This window comes from Poecilia mexicana, unplaced genomic scaffold, assembly GCF_051168715.1.
Source record: "Poecilia mexicana isolate PSO_F unplaced genomic scaffold, ASM5116871v1 scaffold_19, whole genome shotgun sequence".
Classification (NCBI taxonomy): domain Eukaryota; kingdom Metazoa; phylum Chordata; class Actinopteri; order Cyprinodontiformes; family Poeciliidae; genus Poecilia; species Poecilia mexicana.
Window position 1 is genome coordinate 18,793,240 of NW_028263388.1, and position 7,437 is coordinate 18,800,676.

The window sequence follows — 7,437 nt, forward strand, 5'->3', positions numbered from 1 at the left end:
AGCATTATTTATTTATTTTCTTTGCATTATTTATTTATTTTCTTTAAAGGCAGACAGGTTGTTGTTCTGTGTAGCTCACTATTTTACATCTTTAATGGAATTCTGATTATGCAGTACCTTGCAACAGTATTTTACCTGCGAGCTGAGTTTTTCATTCAGTGTGTTTTGTTGCGATTTTATGTGATGCATTAACCAAAAGTAGTGCATCATTACAAAGTGGAATAAAAAAATTAATAGCTTCTAATTTTTTAAAATGTAAATTTCAATTTGGGGGTATCTCTCTGACAATTTTGCACATTTACAGATCTCTAGGGATGAACATTTCTGCCAGTTTGCAGTCAAATTTAGCGTCAAAGTGCCTATGAATATCAATTGTCAAGTCTTGCCACAGATTCTCAGTTAAATTGAGGTTTGCACTTTCACTGCACCTTTCTCAGACATGAAGGAGCTTTAAACTGCTCGTTTGTAACTCAGGCTGTATGCTTGTGGTTGTTGTCCTGTTGGAAGGTAAACCTCCACCCAAGTTCATTTCAGCCTCTAAAAGGTTTTCTTCCAGGTTTGTTCTATATTTAGCATCATCCATTCTCTGATTAACTCTGACCGTCTTCTGTAGCCATACTAAACAAAAATATTTAAATCGCATGATTATTTTATGAACTCACATGAATATGTTGTATATGAAAAGTCTGTGCTTTCTAAGCCTGATGAGGCAATATTCCTCATGTCATTTAGTTGATGAAAACTTTATGGCCATCTCTGTACTTGGTATTAGACAGCTCCTCTGTGACTAGCTTTATTAGTTGTTCTCATCTTTACCCTTTGTTAAAACTTTATTACCGAGCAAACATGCCCCCACAAACTCCACTGCTGAGCTTTTTCTCCTTGCCAGACAATGAAATGTCATGTACGCCTCTTGTCTCAGCTCTGGAGCTTGACTTTGGCAGCAGTCTTTCTCTTTGACTGACATATGAGCGAGTGATACAGCCCCATCAAAAAGTGCTGCCTGACAGTTTGATATGACGGGCCTCTTCAGACCAAATATACTCCTCATTCCAGGCGCTACATCATTCTGACAAGACGAAAAGTGCTTAAAAATTTGATTTGGCTCTCAGTAGTTTGATGCAGATTTCAGTGTGAAATTATGGGGAAAAAAAAAAAAACCACTTTCAGATATTATTCCTATTATACATTTGCTCATTGTTAGATTTTTATAAAATCAAAACTGTTTGCTAGTTTATATTTTGCTATGAAATGTCAGAGAATTTGGGGGTCTGATTGGATGTGAGTGAATTCTGCTGGGTTTCTGTCTCATTTATCAAAAAGGATTCCTGTTTGATAATTTTTTTAAAATTTTGTAGTGTTTGTGTTGATGTAAACAAAAAACGATTATTTTTCAAATGCAAAGTCAACAAAGTTTTACAGTCATTGTTAAAATATCAGACTTGTCTAAACAAGTGGATTTAGTGGCTACATTAAACACTCACCCAGAGTGAAGCAGGATAAATCATGGGATCAGTGGATTATTTATCACCTCTTTCCATTAGATGAGCAATCAAGACGAAGGTGGAATCTAAATTGAAGCAACCACTGAAAACCTTGTGTCTTTTCTCCTTTCCCTTTGTCTTGACTTGCCCTGTAACCACCAGAGTCTGAAAATGACTGTCGTCACTGCTGACAGCAGATCAGGTCTGACTTTAGGTTTACAAAATAACAGCCTCATAGAACTGGCAGGAATTCATGAAATCCCAGTTTTTCCATTCCTGCCAGCATTGTCACTGTACAGAGTAAAAGTTTCACTACAGAATGATCACATACATAATTTGGAAGTATACACAATCCCAGGTCAATGTCAAAATAAATTAGAGTTTTTGCTCCCTTCTCCATCTGTAGCACCGGAGTAGATGCAGTATTTACATACTAGGATACGTATCGAAGGCTATTTCTTCTCATCCTGTTTATTATCCCATTTAACGTGTAAGTTTGATATTTCTGCATGTTTCTATTTGTATTTTCTCTTTGAGAACTATTTGTTATGCTGGTTTGGAAGCCACAACTACAAATCATGCAAAGCATCATGGGTTATAGAGTTCCTTTCCATTGAAGTAGCTTTTGCTGTTCACAAAATTACCCTTACAGCATGAACTCATGGTAGATGATTTGTTCTAATAGTGTCTAATGATCAACCCAACTGGACTAACATCAAGCAAAAGCATTATTTAATACTACCTCATTACAGTGCTTATCTACCTAAATGCTGCAATTTGTGTAGCTCAAGGGAGTTTAAAACCACTGTTTTTCTAACTTTCTGTAGAAGCTAGCTGTGCTGCAGTGATGATGCTAGCTTTTCACTAAGGAGGAACAAGTGCGCCTTCGGTTTCAGCTGGTTTTTATCGTTTTCATCTGCTTCTACAATATTGCAAAAGCTAGCAGCTGTTTCAGCAGAATCTCAGCTTAAGTAAAACAAAAATAATTTCTTTTGCTGCTGATGGAGGTTGATTTTGCACTAAGTTGTGTTTTTGCTTGCACTATGAGGATTCCCCTACCCTCTATTTCAGACTATATTAGAAAAAAAATCAACTGTAGTACCTATAAAGTCACAATGTTTTTGTTAAGTGCTCTTCAACCCAGGACTCCTCATCCAATATGGCTACTGAAAGAATAAAATTCAATGTGGACTTTTTATTTGCCTGTTTGAAGGGCTGTATTTCCTTATATCTGCTCCCCACACAAATCTGTTAATGGTCTTTTTTTAACATGGGTTAAGTGTTTAACAATTTTGATTAAAAGAAAAAGTTATTAGCTTGTTTTGCTAATCGAAAGTTAACGTGGTTGCTGAGAACATCAGAGAACTCTCCCACTGCTTTTACTTTTCCACCACACCATTAAGTGAAGTAACCTGCATCATTCCAAGATACAGGTGCTAAGTTATGACTCCTGCGGTAAATTGGACCCACACTGCTGTCTGTGTTTTTTGGGTAATGAGTGAATCAAATGGGAGAAGTGATACACCAAACCAGGCTGAGCGGTTAAACAAGTTTAATGTGATTGGGTTTGGTTATAAGACGAGTCTACTGCGAGAAAACGTAACAGTGCTCAGATTGATGCCATGCATGTTTGTGCAAATTTAACCTTAGCTTCAACTCTTGTAAAAATGACTGTGTACAGGCATATGAAAAAAAAAATCCCAACAATTTTTATGTCTGAAACTAATTCCTTGTTTGTGTGAACAAACATGGCAATTGTTGAGCTGGAGATTTAATTTATACACATAATTATCATTTTAGAGTCACATGAAAATAATTAATAAACTAAATTACATGTTTTTGTGAATTATTAATGGATTTTTTTTTATGTTTACTACCATTAGCAGGAAGATTTGTTGACTAATTATTCTTGTACATGTGCTGTCATCACATGGGCGTGTTAATCCTCATCACTGTGATTTGCCTACATGCAACCCTCCTATTTAGCTCGTAAAATGTATAAACCTTAATGATTCATGGCAACCATTTACATAATTTATAATTAAATCACAACCTGATGGCCTGGAATTTATTAATAGTGAAAGTGAATGTGCCACGGTTGTAATATACTAATTAATATCTCCAGTTATCATTGGCACGTTGCTCGCTTGGCTGGGGTCTGGTTCTGGGGCAGGAATAATACATTGCAGCGACGAATTATATGTGCATTTAACTGGGAATGTCCTGGAGTGATGGCCACAATATGCATTTGCCTAAAGAGCTTAATAAGGGAATTGGTTTTATCAGAGTTGTCACATGTTCTGTCTAATCATTATGAACACTGTGTAGATGGGGCAAATGCATTTTCATCCTCCAGCTCCAGATCAGGGCTGCAGGGCATCTTTAACACATTTCCCACAGTCACACTCACCCTAAACCACACGTGCTCTCTCTGACACACTTCATCCTGTAAACTATAGTAAAAGAAAAAACTGCCTGACTGAGATATGTTTTACTTATTATTAAATAGTCTTCAGTGATGAAATGTTGAATTGCAATATCATTGGCCCTATTTTTTCCTGTTATATAGCTTTTCATGTATTTTTTGATATTTTTTTGGAATTTTGAATGTGAAAATATTCATTTAATTCTTTTAATGTAATATACATTTTACAAGTCAAACCAGAAATATACAGTAGGACATATTATTCATTCACTTTTGGTTTTATTGTGCAGGTGGTTGGTTATTTGATTTTCCATTCATTTGATCAAAAAAAGGGTTCAAATTGAAGAAAACTATTTTCACGTTTAAGTTTTTTTATGCAACTTGTATGCAAAAAAACCTGAAATTTGTTATTAATTTTTAAAATGTAAGATTCCCCATGAGGTATTACCATTAATTGATCATCTCTGTTGTTATTTCTCAGATAGTTTATAGCTAAACTTTCAATAAATTTAATTTATTTTCGGTTTATTATTTCATTTTTTTTTTGGAATCTTTATTTATTTACTGGTTTATCATCAGATTTTTCAATACTAGTAAATCAATGAAATACTTTCCTTGTAAATGTTAATGCATATTTAAACAAATAATGTGTTTTCAAGTAGTTGTTTTTGCCTGTAATATGCTAATCTTCTCATGAATATGAGGTTGATTCTCCAGTAACTATTTCCTGTTGTTAATGTCTGAATCTGGATTTGAGGAAGTGACTCCTTTTAGCCATGAGTAAATGTGGTAAAACCTTTATAAACATGCCTCCTCCTGCTAAAGTGCAGTGCACAATAAGCAAACCAAAACCAACCCAAGGCAAAGATCCATTTTATTAGAGGTGGTTATAAGCTTATAAGCTTTGCGATGTGCTGCAGTTACATTATTTACAAAAACACAAAGGTCAGATCTTTTTCCCTCCCTCGTCTCATGAGCTTATAATATTCTGAGTTCAGACAATTAATTCAGAAGCGAACATCTATTAACTCTTTCTGCAGCATTGGACAAACAAAGGAGTCCCCTTCACTAATGCTCCCAGAGGCTTTACCACTATCTATTGATCTGCTGTCACCCAATTTTGCCGTGACTTATGCCCTGCTTAATTCCCATTACTGTGCACACTGAAGCCTTATCAGGGAAAACAATAGGCTTGTTGTCACTGAGGGTAAAAATATGAGCAGGCCTGTGACAGTGCGAGCGCAAACTCATGACTTCAGCTCCACAAGCCCTCTTGGTGACCTCTGCACTCATGTAAGCCAGCGTTAAACCCTGTGGCAGAACGCTAAGCTCATTCTGGATTGTTTGCAGATGAATCAGAAAATTGGATCTTGCTCATTTCATAAAAAAAAGAGCCCCCAAAAGAAACCTCTGGGTCGGCTCTTCAGCCATAAAGCTGTCGCTCTGATGTGTCTGCAGCAATGATGCTCTTCAATTCCTGCATGGCTCCTCTCCTGCTCCTCAACTACAGCTGCTATCTCCTCCTTTCAATTATGTTTCTCTGGTCTCTGAGACAAAGAGTAATAAAGCTATAAATCGCGACTCCTGCAGAAGGTATGGACATTCTGTCTCTGAGCCGCAGTTGAAACTGCCATAAACCACACACAAAGTCACAGATAAGGATTTACAGTTATTTAACATCATCCTTGTCCACTGAATCACAATGATAAGAGAATTAAGCAATGGCTATAGCTTCTTTGTCCCCTTGCCATTGATTTTCTTTTTCCTTTTCTTTTTAACCAAGAGGCAGAGTGCTGCGTTTTATCGAGCACCTTATTTGCTTTGAGCTTAAGAGTGGAAATGGAGCTATCTGGTTTATTTTACTGGGCTCCGGGAGCTGCATTGAATTAATTTAGCAGCTAAATGAGGCTTCTTGATGTTTAATCTCCTTCTGTAATGTAAATGTTTGAAATGGGAAGCCTCTAAATACAGTGCCTTGCAAAAGTATTCCCGCCCCAGGAATTTTTTTTTCAACCTTTTGTCTTTTTTTGGAACTTTTTCTGTTTTACAAATGAAAATCTAAAAAGTGTGGTGTGCGTTTGTATTCATGTCTCTGCCTACATCCACAGACTGAGACAGAGACTTTCTGCTAGTTCTTCTTTGCATAATAATAAAACATGCTTTGATCTAAACTGTGAACCTTCACGACAGTCTCAAGTATTTTTCAACCTCTAACAAGTTTTCTTAAAAACATTGTCCTGTATTTAGCTCCATCCACCTTCTCACGGTCTCTGTCACATAATGTGTTGAAGCATGGGACCTGGTGTTTAGTTCCATTGTCATCCTACGATGCGTCTTTTTCTGAATTGAAGTTATGTTTCCTTTTTAAACTCCTTTAGACAAAACAGATGACTTGATTTGCTGGCAAATGCCATTGATAATTTCTAACAGTTAGTGGTATTTTGTTTCAAATGCAGCAAAAGTATTCCCTGTTAAAGAAGCCCTTGTTCCACCACAAATATGAGTACATTTCCCTCTCAGCGGATTATGTCCCAGTTTGAACAAAGGCGTGTTTAGCTTAGCGGAAGTTAGTCACTCATTTCAGCGTGAAAACACTTATGTCAGTGCCTCAGAGAGTCGGCAAAGCTGCGACCATTCAGATTTAATGATTCAGTCACTGTTTAGCTTCGAGTTCACGACCCCAGAGCTGTGATAAATGTCAAGCGCAACAATATGCCGCTAACTAGACACGCCGCTGCCAGCCAATCATCTCGTTATTGACTGGAAACGCTGTAATGTGACTCTGACTGCTGCGTTACAATGGGGTTATGTGTGTAACAATGTGGGCCAGTTATTCAGTCTGGCTTGAGTCATGCTCTTTTTGCTCGGAGCGTTGGGTGTTTCAGCTCTGGATTAAAAAAAAAAAAAAAGCATCAGGGCGGTTCAGGTCAAAGTCTAGCTCAACATGTATTTTTTTGGGGAGCGACCGTGGCTCAGTGGAAAAATTCCTGCTTCTGGCTCTGCCGTACGTCAGTGTGATCCTGAGCAACGCGGCAGGTGAATATTTTCTTTTGGAATTTGGAACTTTTTGAAGTGTATTATTGCAGAACATTTCCTTTGAAACTAAGAATAAATGGTAGTATGTTATATGTGTTACCCTGTTGAAGGTGTACCCCACCACTTGTTCAATAATTGCTGAAGATGGGCACCAACCCCCATGCAACTGTGCACGGACAGATGGGTATAGATGATAGATCAGTGTATGGTGTCTTATATAAGAAAACAGATTGCTTTGAAGAGCTTATTAATTTTCCCTTTTGTAGTTTTTTTTGAATATTTATTCTTTTTTTCTGTAATACACAGCGATAGCTCTGCTCCTAGTCTGATGTTAAAGCACTCTTCAATTCTTTTAGTTAAAAAAATATATTGTTAGCTTCTCTTAGAATAGATTCCTTTCAATTTATTTTAACACCTGTGTTCATTATTTCCCGTGCAATTGTTCACTAGGAGAATATTGGAAGACGAAAAACTCCCAAATGAATGAGAGCA